Here is a 14,953-nt window from a genome sequence, read left to right as displayed (position 1 = left end):
AGTAATGCGCTCATAGTTGGTTCTTGGCGGAGACTTTGGTGGTTTCCTCAAGGCATCGATAGTGCACTTTGCTTTCACCGGATCTACCTTCTCCTCCGGAGGTGGATGTCTCTTTGCTTTCACCCCTTCAAAGAACTCCTTCACGTGGGTCCGCACAATCATATCGTTTTCCTCCTCGGACCTCTCGTACGGTAACTTCTCTACAGGCTTGAGAGGTGGACCGTATTTGTATTGCCTTCCGCCTCTGGTTGTGCTGCTAGACGCCGGAGCAGACGGAGCGGCTACGGCATCTGTCTTCTTTCGCGCTTGCTTACGAGGCGGAGGAGAAGGAGTACGACGCGCCGGAGCAGCCGGGGCGGCGGCGGGTCTCTTCCGCCCTTGGTGGCGAGGCGGAGAAGGAGGAGGCTGCTGGCTGCTCGGGAGCACCGGCGCAGGTGGAGAAGAAGGCGGAGTGCCGCCACGCGCCCTGATCGTCACTCGCCGGAGGAGGAGGCAGTGGAGGAGGCAGAATTCCCTGACTCGCCGGAGGAGGAGGAGAAGGCAGAGTGCCCTGACTCACCGGAGGAGGAGGAGGAGGCGGAGGTGTCCAGTTCGGAAGGTTGATGAGCTTCTTCCGCCATAGGCATGAAGTCTTCAGAGCAGAACCCAGCCTAGTCTCCCCTTCACCGGTAGGGTGCTCAAGCGGGAGGTCCTCAAATCCCTCCGTTGTTTCATCCACCATCACCTTAGCATATCCTTCTGGAATCGGCTGGCAGTGATAAGTTTTGTCGGGTCCACTAGGATAAACTTGGCCAACAGCCGCCTTGACCTTCAAATTCATCCATCGCGCCATAATGTGGCAATGTTGAGACTCCGTGATACCATCCACGGGATAGCTGGCAGGAGCCGTCAAGACATGCTCTGGCTGAAGCAGCTTGGTGGAAGCCATGCTGCTTATCCGCTGAGATGGCGGGGTAGCTTCGAGGGAAGCTTCGGCAGGTCGTTTGCTGCGATCTACTGCTTCTCGTTCCTCTTCTCGTTCCTCTAGACTCATTACCCTTTTGTGCAGTGCCTATAGTTGGTCCTTCTCCAGTTTCTTCCTCCTCTCGTGGGTTTTGTAACCCCCTGCGTCCGGAAAACCAACCTTCCACGTAATGGAGCCTGGCGTGCCTCGTGTCCGTCCAGGGTGCTCAGGATTCCCAAGGGTCATTGTGCGCTCGTCCTTCTCCTTGTTTGGAAGGAACGTCCCTCGCTGCGCTGCATCGATATAGTGTTGAAGGTTCTTGACTGGTATTTGCAGTTGCTCGTCCGTCCACTTGCACTTCTTTGTTACAGGGTCCAAGGTGTTGGGGAACGTTGCAGAAAATTAAAATTTTTCCTACGGTTTCACCAAGATCCATCTATGAGTTCATCTAAGAAACGAGTCAAGGGAGAGAGTTTGCATCTACATACCACTTGTAGATCACGAGCGGAAGCTAGCCAAGGGGATGGTGATGATGGAGTCGTACTCGAACGTGATTCGGATCACCGATGTCCAAGTGCTGAACGGACAGCACCTCCGCGTTCAACACACGTACGGGACGGGAGACGTCTCCTCCTTCTTGATCCAGCAAGGGGGGAGGAGAGGTTGAGGTAGATTGCTCCAACGGCAGCACGACGGCGTGGTGTAGTTGGTGCAACAGTACTTCGACAGGGCTTCGCCAAGCATATACGGAGGAGGAGAGGTGTTGGGGAGGGGAGGGGCTGCGCCTTGGCTTGTCTTAAGCTCCCATGCGCCTCCCCACTATATATAGGGGTGGAGGGGCTGGTTTCTTGCCCTCCAAGTCCATTGGGGCGTTGGCCAAGGTGGGAGGAAAGAAATCCCATCATTTCCTTCCCCACCGATTGTTATCCCCCCTTTTTAGGGATCTTGATCTTATCCCTTCGGGATATGATCTTATTCCTTCTAAGGGGGTTCTTGGTGCGCCTTGACCAGGGGTGTGGGGCCTTTCCCACACTACTCACGTTCATGTGGGTTCCCCCATGCAGGTGGGCCCCACTCCGGAACCTTCTAGAACCTCCCCGGTACAATACCGAAAAATCCCGAACATTTTCCGGTGGCCAAAATAGGACTTCCCATATATAAATCTTTACCTCCGGACCATTCCGGAACTCCTCGTGACGTCCGGGATCTCATCCGGGTCTCCGAACAACATCCGGTAACCACATACAAACTTCCTTTATAACCCTAGCGTCATCGAACCTTAAGTGTGTAGACCCTACGGGTTCGGGAGACATGTAGACATGACCGAGACATTCTCCGGTCAATAACCAACAGCGGGATCTGGATACCCATGTTGGCTCCCACATGCTTCTCGATGTTGTCATCGGATGAACCACGATGTCGAGGATTCGATCAAACCCTGTATACAATTCCCTTTGTCAATCGGTACGTTACTTTCCCGAGACTCGATCGTCGGTATCCCAATACCTTGTTCAGTCTCGTTACCGGCAAGTCACTTTACTCGTACCGTAATGCATGATCTCGTGGCCAACACTTTGGTCACCTTGAGCTCATTATGATGATGCATTACCGAGTGGGCCCAGAGATACCTCTCCGTCATACGGAGTGACAAATCCCAGTCTCGATCCGTGTCAACCCAACAGCTACTTTCGGAGATACCTGTAATGCACCTTTGTAGTCACCCAGTTACGTTGTGACGTTTGATACACCCAAGGCACTCCTACGGTATCCGGGAGTTACACGATCTCATGGTCTAAGGAAGAGATACTTGACATTGGCAAAGCTCTAGCAAACGAACTAAACGACCTTTGTGCTATGCTTAGGATTGGGTCTTGTCCATCACATCATTCTCCTAATGATGTGATCCCGTTATCAACGACATCCAATGTCCATAGCCAGGAAATCATGACTATCTGTTGATCACAACGAGCTAGTCAACTAGAGGCTCACTAGGGACATATTGAGGTCTATGTATTCACATGTGTATTACGATTTCCGGATAATACAGTTATAGCATGAATAAAAGACAATTATCATGAACAATGAAATATAATAATACTTTTATTATTGCCTCTAGGGCATATTTCCAACAGTCTCCCACTTGCACTAGAGTCACCAATCTAGTTACATTGTGATGAATCGAACACCCATAGAGTTCTGGTGTTGATCATGTTTAGCTCGCGAGAGAGGTTTAGTCAACGGATCTGCGACATTCAGATCCGTATGTACTTTGCAAATTTCTATGTCTCCATCTTGAACATTTTCACGGATGGAGTTGAAACGACGCTTGATGTGCCTGGTCTTCTTGTGAAACCTGGGCTCCTTGGCAAGGGCAATAGCTCCAGTGTTGTCACAGAAGAGTTTGATTGGCCCCGACGCATTGGGTATGACTCCTAGGTCGGTGATGAACTCCTTCACCCAAATCGCTTCATGCGCTGCCTCCGAGGCTGCTATGTACTCCGCTTCACACGTAGATCCCGCCACGACGCTCTGCTTGCAGCTGCACCAGCTTACTGCTCCACCATTCAACATATACACGTATCCGGTTTGTGACTTAGAGTCATCCGGATCTGAGTCGAAGCTAGCGTCGACGTAACCCTTTACGACAAGCTCTTCGTCTCCTCCATAAACGAGAAACATGTCCTTTGTCCTTTTCAGGTACTTCAGGATATTCTTGACTGCTGTCCAGTGTTCCTTGCCGGGATTACTTTGGTATCTAGCTACCAAACTCACGGCAAGGTTTACATCAGGTCTGGTACACAGCATGGCATACATAATAGATCCTATTGCTGAAGCATAGGGGATGACACTCATCTCTTCTTTATCTTTTGCCGTGGTCGGTGACTGAGCCGAGCTCAATCTCATACCTTGTAACATAGGCAAGAACCCCTTCTTGGACTGATCCATTTTGAACCTCTTCAAAATCTTATCAAGGTATGTGCTTTGTGAAAGACCTATGAGGTGTCTCGATCTATCTCTATAGATCTTGATGCCTAATATGTAAGCAGCTTCTCCAAGGTCCTTCATTGAAAAACACTTATTCAAGTAGGCCTTAATGCTGTCCAGAAATTCTATATTATTTCCCATCAAGAGTATGTCATCTACATATAATATGAGAAATGCTACAGAGCTCCCACTCACTTTCTTGTAAACGCAGGCTTCTCGATAAGTCTGCATAAACCCAAACGCTTTGATCATCTCATCAAAGCGAATATTCCAACTCCGAGATGCTTGCACCAGCCCATAAATGGATCGCTGGAGCTTGCATACTTTGTTAGCGTTCTTAGGATCGACAAAACCTTCCGGCTGCATCATATACAGTTCTTCCTTAAGATGCCCGTTAAGGAATGCTGTTTTGACATCCATCTGCCATATCTCATAATCATAGTATGCGGCAATTGCTAACATGATTCGGACGGACTTTAGCTTCGCTACGGGAGAGAATGTCTCGTCGTAGTCAATCCCTTGAACCTGTCGATAACCCTTAGCGACAAGTCGAGCTTTATAGATGGTGACATTACCATCCGCGTCTGTCTTCTTCTTAAAGATCCATTTGTTTTCTATCGCTCGCCGATCATCGGGCAAGTCTGTCAAAGTCCATACTTTGTTTTCATACATGGATTCTATCTCGGATTTCATGGCTTCAAGCCATTTGTTGGAATCTGGGCCCGCCATCGCTTCTTCATAGTTCGAAGGTTCACCGTTGTCTAACAACATGATTTCCAGGACGGGGTTGCCGTACCACTCTGGTGCGGAACGTGTCCTTGTGGACCTACGAAGTTCAGTAGCAACTTGATCCAAAGTACCTTGATCATCATCATTGGTTTCCTCTTCAGTTGGTGTGGGCATCACAGGAACATTTTCCTGAGCTGCACCACTTTCCCGTTCGAGAGGTAGTACTTCATCGAGTTCTACTTTCCTCCCACTTACTTCTTTCGAGAGAAACTCTTTTTCCAGAAAGCATCCGTTCTTGGCAACAAAGATTTTTGCCCTCGAATCTTAAGTAGAAGGTATACCCGACAGTTTCCTTAGGGTATCCTATGAAGACACATTTTTCCGACTTGGGTTCGAGCTTTTCAGGTTGACGTTTCTTGACATAAGCATCGCATCCCCAAACTTTTAGAAATGACAGCTTAGGTTTCTTCCCAAACCATAATTCATACGGTGTCATCTCAACGGATTTAGACGGTGCCCTATTTAAAGTGAATGTAGCTGTCTCTAGAGCGTATCCCCAAAATGATAGCGGTAAATCAGTAAGAGACATCATAGACCGCACCATATCCAATAGAGTGCGATTACGACGTTCGGACACACCGTTTCGCTGAGGTGTTCCAGGCGGCGTGAGTTGTGAAACGATTCCACATTTCCTTAAGTGTGTGCCAAATTCGTGACTTAAATATTCTCCTCCACGATCTGATTGTAGGCACTTTATCTTTCAGTCACGTTGATTCTCCACCTCATTCTGAAATTCCTTGAACTTTTCAAAGGTCTCAGACTTGTGTTTCATTAAGTAGACATACCCATATCTACTTAAGTCATCAGTGAGAGTGAGAACATAACGATATCCTCCGCGAGCCTCAACGCTCATTGGACCGCACACATCGGTATGTATGATTTCCAATAAGTTGGTTGCTCGCTCCATTGTTCCGGAGAACGGAGTCTTGGTCATCTTGCCCATGAGTCATGGTTCGCACGTGTCAAACGATTCATAATCAAGAGACTCTAAAAGTCCGTCGGCATGGAGCTTCTTCATGCGCTTGACACCAATGTGACCAAGGCGGCAGTGCCACAAGTATGTGGGACTATCGTTATCAACTTTACATCTTTTGGCATCTACACTATGAACATGTGTAATATTACGCTCGAGATTCATTAAGAATAAACCATTGACCATCGGAGCATGACCATAAAACATATCTCTCATATAAATCGAACAACCATTATTCTCAGACTTAAATGAGTAGTCATCTCGTATTAAACGAGATCCAGATACAATGTTCATGCTCAAACTTGGCACTAAATAACAATTATTAAGGTTCAAAACTAATCCCGTAGGTAAATGTAGAGGCAGCGTGCCGACGGCGATCACATCGACTCTGGAACCATTCCCGACGCGCATCGTCACCTCGTCCTTCGCCAGTCTCCGTTTATTCCGCAGCTCCTGCTGTGAGTTACAAATATGAGCAACGGCACCGGTATCAAATACCCAGGAGTTACTACGAGTACTGGTAAGGTACACATCAATTACATGTATATCAAATATACCTTTGGTTTTGCCGGCCTTCTTATCTGCTAAGTATTTGGGGCAGTTCCGCTTCCAGTGACCCTTCCCCTTGCAATAAAAGCACTCAGTCTCAGGCTTAGGTCCATTCTTTGACTTCTTCCCGGTAACTGGCTTACCAGGCGCGGCAACCTCCTTGCCGTCCTTCTTGAAGTTCTTCTTACCCTTGCCCTTCTTGAACTTAGTGGTCTTATTGACCATCAACACTTGATGTTCTTTCTTGATTTCAGCCTCTGCTGACTTCAGCATCGAGAACACTTCAGGAATGGTCTTTTCCATCCTCTGCATGTTGTAGTTCATCACAAAGCTCTTGTAGCTTGGTGGGAGCGACTGGAGGATTCTGTCAATGACCGCCTCATCTGGGAGGTTAATGTTCAGCTGGGTCATACGGTTGTGCAACCCAGACATCTTCAGGATGTGCTCACTGACAGAACTGTTTTCCTCCATCTTACAACTGTAGAACTTGTTGGAGACATCATATCTCTCGACCCGGGCATGAGCTTGGAAAACTAGTTTCGGCTCTTCGAACATCTCATATGCTCCGTGATGCTCAAAACGCTTTTGGAGCCCCGGTTCTAAGCTGTAAAGCATGCCGCACTGAACGAGGGAGTAATCATCAGCGCGAGTTTGCCAAGCATTCATAATGTCTTGGTTCTCTGGGATGGGAGCGTCACCTAGCGGTCCTTCTAGGACATATTGTTTCCTAGCAGCTATGAGGATGATCCTCAGGTTCCGGACCCAGTCCGTATAGTTGCTGCCATCATCTTTCAGCTTGGTTTTCTCTAGGAACGCGTTGAAGTTCATGTTGACATGAGCGTTGGCCATTTGATCTACAAGACATATTTGCAAAGGTTTTAGACTAAGTTCATGATAATTAAGTTCTAATCAAATTATGAACTCCCACTCAGATTAGACATCGCTTTAGTCATCTAAGTGTTACACGATCCAAGTCGACTAGGCCGTGTCCGATCATCACGTGAGACGGACTAGTCATCGTCGGTGAACATTCTCATGTTGATCGTATCTTCCATACGACTCGTGTTCGACCTTTCGGTCTCCGTGTTCCGAGGCCATGTCTGCACATGCTAGGCTCGTCAAGTTAACCCTAAGTGTTTTCGCTGTGTAAAACTATCTTACACCCGTTGTATGTGAACGTAAGAATCCATCACACCCGATCATCACGTGGTGCTTAGAAGCGACGAACTGTAGCAACGGTGCACAGTTAGGGGAGAACACTTCTTGAATTTTTTTTAAGGGATCATCTTATTTACTACCGTCGTCCTAAGTAAACAAGATGCATAAACATAATAAACATCACATGCAATTATATAGTTGTGACATGATATGGCCAATATCATATAGCTCCATTTATCTTCATCTTCGGGGCTCCAGGATCATCTTGTCACCGGCTTGACACCATGATCTCCATCATCATGATCTCCATCATCGTGTCTTCATGAAGTTGTCACGCCAACGACTACTTCTACTTCTATAGCTAACGCGTTTAGCAATAAAGTAAAGTGAGTTACATGGCGTTCTTCAATGACACGCAGGTCATACAAAAAATAAAGACAACTCCTATGGCTCCTGCCGGTTGTCATACTCATCGACATGCAAGTCGTGAATCCTATTACAAAGAACATGATCTCATACATCACAATTCATCATTCATCACAACTTCTGGCCATATCACATCACATGATCAATCGCTGCAAAAACAAGTTAGACGTCCTCTAATTGTTGTTGCATCTTTTACGTGGCTGCAATTGGGTTCTAGCAAGAACGTTTTCTTACCTACGAATAACCACAACGTGATTTTGTCAACTTCTATTTACCCTTCATCAGGGCCCTTTTCATCGAATCGGCTCCAACTAAAGTGGGAGAGACAGACACCCGCCAGCCACCTTATGCAACTAGTGCATGTCAGTCGGTGGAACCGGTCTCACGTAAGCGTACGTGTAAGGTTGGTCCGGGCCGCTTCATCCCACAATACCGCCGAAGCAAGAAAAGACTAGTAGAGGCAAGTAAGATGACAAAATCCACGCCCACAACAAAATTGTGTTCTACTCGTGCAAAGAGAACTACGCATAGACCTAGCTCTGATACCACTATTGGGGAACGTTGCAGAAAATTAAAATTTTTCCTACGGTTTCACCAAGATCCATCTATGAGTTCATCTAAGCAACGAGTCAAGGGAGAGAGTTTGCATCTACATACCACTTGTAGATCACGAGCGGAAGCTAGCCAAGGGGATGGTGATGATGGAGTCGTACTCGAACGTGATTCGGATCACCGATGTCCAAGTGCTGAACGGACAGCACCTCCGCGTTCAACACACGTACGGGACGGGAGACGTCTCCTCCTTCTTGATCCAGCAAGGGGGAAGGAGAGGTTGAGGAAGATTGCTCCAACGGCAGCACGACGGCGTGGTGTAGTTGGTGCAGCAGTACTTCGACAGGGCTTCGCCAAGCATATACGGAGGAGGAGAGGTGTTGGGGAGGGGAGGGGCTGCGCCTTGGCTTGTCTTAAGCTCCCATGCGCCTCCCCACTATATATAGGGGTGGAGTGGCTGGTTTCTTGCCCTCCAAGTCCATTGGGGCGTTGGCCAAGGTGGGAGGAAAGAAATCCCATCATTTCCTTCCCCACCGATTGTTATCCCCCCTTTTTAGGGATCTTGATCTTATCCCTTCGGGATATGATCTTATTCCTTCTAAGGGGGGATCTTGGTGCGCCTTGACCAGGGGTGTGGGGCCTTTCCCCCACTACTCACGTTCATGTGGGTGCCCCCATGCAGGTGGGCCCCACTCCGGAACCTTCTAGAACCTTCCCGGTACAATACCGAAAAATCCCGAACATTTTCCGGTGGCCAAAATAGGACTTCCCATATATAAACCTTTACCTCCGGACCATTCCGGAACTCCTCGTGACGTCCGGGATCTCATCCGGGACTCCGAACAACATTCGGTAACCACATACAAACTTCCTTTATAATCCTAGCGTCATCGAACCTTAAGTGTGTAGACCCTACGGGTTCGGGAGACATGTAGACATGACCGAGACGTTCTCCGGTCAATAACCAACAGCGGGATCTGGATACCCATGTTGGCTCCCACATGCTTCTCGATGTTGTCATCGGATGAACCACGATGTTGAGGATTCGATCAAACCCTGTATACAATTCCCTTTGTCAATCGGTACGTTACTTGCCCGAGACTCGATCGTCGGTATCCCAATACCTTGTTCAGTCTCGTTACCGGCAAGTCACTTTACTCATACCGTAATGCATGATCTCGTGGCCAACACTTTGGTCACCTTGAGCTCATTATGATGATGCATTACCGAGTGGGCCCAGAGATACCTCTCTGTCATACGGAGTGACAAATCCCAGTCTCGATCCGTGTCAACCCAACAGCTACTTTCGGAGATACCTGTAATGCACCTTTATAGTCACCCAGTTACGTTGTGACGTTTGATACACCCAAGGCACTCCTACGGTATCCGGGAGTTACACGATCTCATGGTCTAAGGAAGAGATACTTGACATTGGCAAAGCTCTAGCAAACGAACTAAACGACCTTTGTGCTATGCTTAGGATTGGGTCTTGTCCATCACATCATTCTCCTAATGATGTGATCCCGTTATCAACGACATCCAATGTCCATAGCCAGGAAATCATGACTATCTGTTGATCACAACGAGCTAGTCAACTAGAGGCTCACTAGGGACATATTGAGGTCTATGTATTCACACGTGTATTACGATTTCCGGATAATACAGTTATAGCATGAATAAAAGACAATTATCATGAACAATGAAATATAATAATACTTTTATTATTGCCTCTAGGTCATATTTCCAACACAAGGTTCCGCCAGCCCTGAAGAACCAAGTCCAGCAACGGTCTGGCCAGTACATTGTCTCTGGTTTGATCCCCTTTTCAAGCAGATCATGCTCAGCCTTGGACCAGTTAGGCCGGGCTTTGAGGTAGCCACCTGACCCCGTGCGATGGTGAAGCTTCTTCTTCACTGCATTTTTCTTGTTTGTCGCCGACATCTTCTTACTCTTTTCCGATGTCTTGTGGGCCACAAATGCGGGCCAGTGATGTTTGATCTTCTCATATTTGCCCATGAATTCTGGTGTCTTTTTTTTCGACAAACTGGTTCAGCTCTTTCTTCCACCTCCTCATTAGGGTTGCCATCTTCTTAAGAGCACAAGACTTGATTAATTGCTATTTAACTGGCTTCTCCGGATCCTCCTCTGGCGGTAGGGTGAAATTTGCCTTTAGCTCAGTCCAAAGATCTTCTTTCTGCATATCATTGACATAAGACACCTCAGGGTCTTCCTCCTTAGGCTTATACCATTGCTGGATGCTGATCGGGATCTTGTCCCTAACAAGAACCCCGCACTGAGCAGAAAATGCCTTCCTTGTCCGGATGGGTTCAATCGGTTCGCCGTCGGGCGCGATTTCTATGATCTCAAACTTTTCATCCGAGCTCAAATTTTTCTTCGGGCCTCGTCTCCTTACCGAAGTTGTGCTTGATCCGGAGGGCTAGAAAAGGAAGAAAGACGAGAGTAATTAATATGTGTACATATACCAAAACAATGAAAGCATCAATTAACTAGTCAGCACGGGCTTAACTAATATATATATACCTGGCCGGACTCGGTTCGGTCACCGGAGCAGTCAGCACGGTCTCCTTCTTGTACCTCCATTGTGTCACCGGAGCCATCATGAACATAGTCCTCTTCTTGTACCGGCATTAATGGGCCGAAGCCATCATGAACATAGCCCTCTTCTTCACCCAGTTCTTCCAGCGAATCATCGGTGTCGAGGAGAAATGACGCAACTTCATCACTTCCATTTGCGATTATGTCCCCCAACATCGCTTCTGTTTCTTCGTCTCGGGAGTGTTCCATAGTTTCTGCAAATATTTACAACATGTCAATTATTATTCAAACATGGTACAGATGGATATATATATATATATATATATATATATATATATATATATATATATATATATATATATATATATATTAGTGGCAAACGTAGAACTAGCTAGCTAATCACAATAAGGAATCATGTTAGTGGCCTCGACGCTGCTTCTCTAGAGTTTGGGGTCGCCTCGACACAACAACGCTTCAAGGGTTTGGGGTGGCCTCGACGACAACGCTCTTTTAACTTGGTAAATTTGGGTGGCCTCGAGAGAGTTAATTTCTCGGATAGGGGCGCGGCGGGAGGGGGTAGGAGACCAACATCGTTTTCTCTCTAGGGTTTGGGTGGCCTCGAGAGTTTTGGTCGAGCGAGAGGGCCGAGGGGGGTGCTGCCGTTGTATAGGTTATCACGGTCAAGAGGGGGTATATATATCGACCGCCCCTCATGTCGAAGTTATCTCGAGGGGGTTATATCGACAACGACGCGACATTCATATACATGGGAAAATAATGTTATCAGGGAGGGGGTATCGGTACCCCCCTCGTGTTGAAGTTTCTTCTTTCTCCTCTATTCGGAAAATAATGTTATCGGGGAGGGGGTATCCGGCAGGGGCGGCGGCGTGGTGGCCGCGCAGGGGCGCGGGATGGGAGGGGCCCGGGAGCAGGCTGTGCTCACAGGGGCGGCGGCGAGGGCGAAGGCGAGCAACCTGACGGCGAAGAAGAAGAAAAGAGGAGGAAGAAGAAGAAGAAGAAGAAGAAAAAAAAAAGAGGAGAAGAAGAAAGGAATAGAGGACAAGGAGAAAAAATAGAATTTTTTTTCTATTTTCCTTCTTCTCCTCTATCCCTTTCTTCTTCTCCTCTTCTTTTTCTTCTTTTTTCTTCTTCTTATTTATTTCTCCTCTTCTTTTCCTCTCCTCTTCTTCTTTCTTTCCTCTTTCTTATTTTCTTCTTTCCTATCCATCTTTTTCTAAAATTGTAACTTTTGCATATATAAAACTTTTCTAAAATTGTAACTTTCAATATATGAATAAAAAAACATTTTTAACATATATTATTTAGCAAATTCTAGCCACATACACACATATATATACACATACACATATACATATACATCACATACACATATACGTTATAGCCACATACACATATACATCACATATGAACAAAAAAATAAGCTAATAAAAATAAAAAAACATATAGCAACATATGAACAAAAACATATAGCCACATACATACACATACATTATATATATATATGAAAAAAATAAACTAATAAAAAAACAGATGCAGGAGCGAGGCGCCGGCGGGGCGGGGCAGGGGTGCAGGAGCAGGCAAGGTAGGGGCGCGAGGCAGGTGCTCACAGGGGGGTGGCGGGGCATGGCGGGCGGCGTCGGGGCGCGGGGAGCGGCGCCGGCGTCGGGGCAGATGGCGTCGACGGCGGCAGCGACGATGAGGTGGACCAGCCTGACTACGGCGTCGGAGGCGGCGGCGACGACGAGGTGGAGCAACCTGACGGCGTCGGAGGCGGCGGCGACGACGAGGTGGAGCATCCTGACGGCGTCGGAGGCGGCGGCGACGACGAGGCAGAGCAGCGGCCGGGCGTCGCGTATCAGGCGGAGAAGAAAGGGATGGATTTTGGAGAAACTGCTAAGTGCTAGTTATATATGAAGAGAATTGGTCCCGGTTCATGAAACCAACCGGGACTAATGCCCCCTTTAGTCTCGGTTGGTGCCACCAATCGGGACCAATGGGCCTCTTTTCAGCAGCCCAAAAGGCGGGAAGCGGCGACCTTTGGTCCCGGTTGGTGGCACCAACCAGGACTAACGCCCCCCTTTAGTCCCGGTTGGTGCCACTAACTGGGACCAAAGGCCCCTGTGCTGCCCGCCTCGGGGCCAAAGTTTAGTCCCACCTTGCTAGTTGAGAGGGGTGCGCAGTGGTTTATAAGCCCCACTGCCGCACCCCTCTCGAGCTCCTCTCCACCGCAGGCTTTCAGGCCTACTTGCTATAGCTTTGCCTGATGGGCCTTCTGGGCCTTCTGCGGGACTGAATCCTGGCCCATAGTAGGGTTTCATGTCGTATTCAGGCCGTGGGGGCCCAGTAGGAGGCATTTTTTTGTTTTTTTGTTTTCTTTACTTATTGTTGCTATTTTTATTTTTTTCCAGTTTTTTTGTTTTGTTTTCTGCATTATTTATTTTCTTTTGTTTTTTGCTTTTTTTTTAATTGTTTTTGCTTTTAGTTTTAGGAAATTATAAACTTTCTGTTAGTGCCATTAGTTTTCAAATTTGAAAACACATTTTTTGTTTTTTGTTTTCTTTCTTGCTTTATTTATTTTATTTTGTTTCTACTTACAACAAAATACTTATTGTTGTTTTTTTGTTTTGTTTTCTGCATTATTTATTTTCTTTTGTTTTTTGCTTTATTTTTCAATTCTTTTTGCTTTTAGTTTTAGGAAAATTATAAACTTTCTGTTAGTGCCATTAGTTTTCAAATTTGAAAACACTTTTTTTTGTTTTTTTGTTTTCTTTCTTGCTTTATTTATTTTATTTTGTTTTGTACTTACAACAAAATACTTATTGTTGCTATTTTTAATTATTACGAGGGCAGAACCATAAGACCTTAAAGCATTTCAAATGAACTCTGAAAAAGTTAAAAGTTGGCATGGTATCATAAATTGACCCACATAGCATGTGCATGTACAAAACGGACAATGGTATCATACTCGTCAGTTACAAAGTTGGCATGGTATCATCATAATAGTTGCGGGAGAAAGTCTTCACTTTTTCTTCGCTTGTGTCATTTGCTTATTGCGCAGTAACCATGGATAATCTTCATCATTTATCAGGATGCTGGGGTCAGCCTTGACTTTGAAGGGAGGAATTTCATGAAACTTTTCATAATCTTCAGACATGTCTGTCTTGTCCTCCACTCCCACAATGTCCCTTTTCCTGAAAGAACTATGTGGCGCTTTGACTCATCGTATGATGTATTCGCTTCCTTATCTTTTTTATTTCTCGGTCTAGTAGACATGTCCTTCACATAGATAACCTGTGCCACATCATTGGCTAGGACGAACGGTTCGTCAGTGTACCCAAGATTTTTCAGATCCACTGTTGTCATTCCGTACTGTGGGTCTACCTGTACCCCGCCTCCTGACAGATTGACCCATTTACACTTAAACAAAGGGACCTTAAAATCATGTCCGTAGTCAAGTTCCCATATATCCACTATGTAACCATAATATGTGTCCTTTCCCCTCTCGGTTGTTGCATCAAAGCGGACACCACTGTTTTGGTTGGTGCTCTTTTGATCTTTGGTCAATCGTGTAAAATGTATTCCCGTTTATCTCCTATCCTTTCCAAATCAATACAGTCAAAGATGGTCCCCTGGGCAACAAGTACAGCTCATCAAAAAACAGTGTTGTCACCTCTGATACATGCTTCCAACCAACTATTGAAAGTCCTGATGTGTTCACATCTAATCCAGTCGTCACACTGCTCCGGGTGTTTGGAGCGCAGACTATTCTTGTGTTCATCGACATACGGGGTCACCAAGGTAGAGTTCTGTAGAACTGTGTAGTGTGCTTGAGACCAAGAATATCCGTCTCTGCATATTATTGAGTCCCTTCCAAGCGTGCCTTTTCCAGTTAGTCTCCCCTCATACCGCGATTTAGGGAGACCTATCTTCTTAAGGCCAGGAATGAAGTCAACACAAAACCCGATGACATCCTCTGTTTGATAGCCCATGGAGATGCTTCC

The sequence above is a fragment of the Triticum dicoccoides genome, chromosome 6B (assembly GCF_002162155.2).
Source record: "Triticum dicoccoides isolate Atlit2015 ecotype Zavitan chromosome 6B, WEW_v2.0, whole genome shotgun sequence".
NCBI classification, from domain to species: domain Eukaryota; kingdom Viridiplantae; phylum Streptophyta; class Magnoliopsida; order Poales; family Poaceae; genus Triticum; species Triticum dicoccoides.
The sequence above is the reverse complement of the archived record's forward strand: the minus strand, read 5'-3'. Positions refer to the sequence as shown.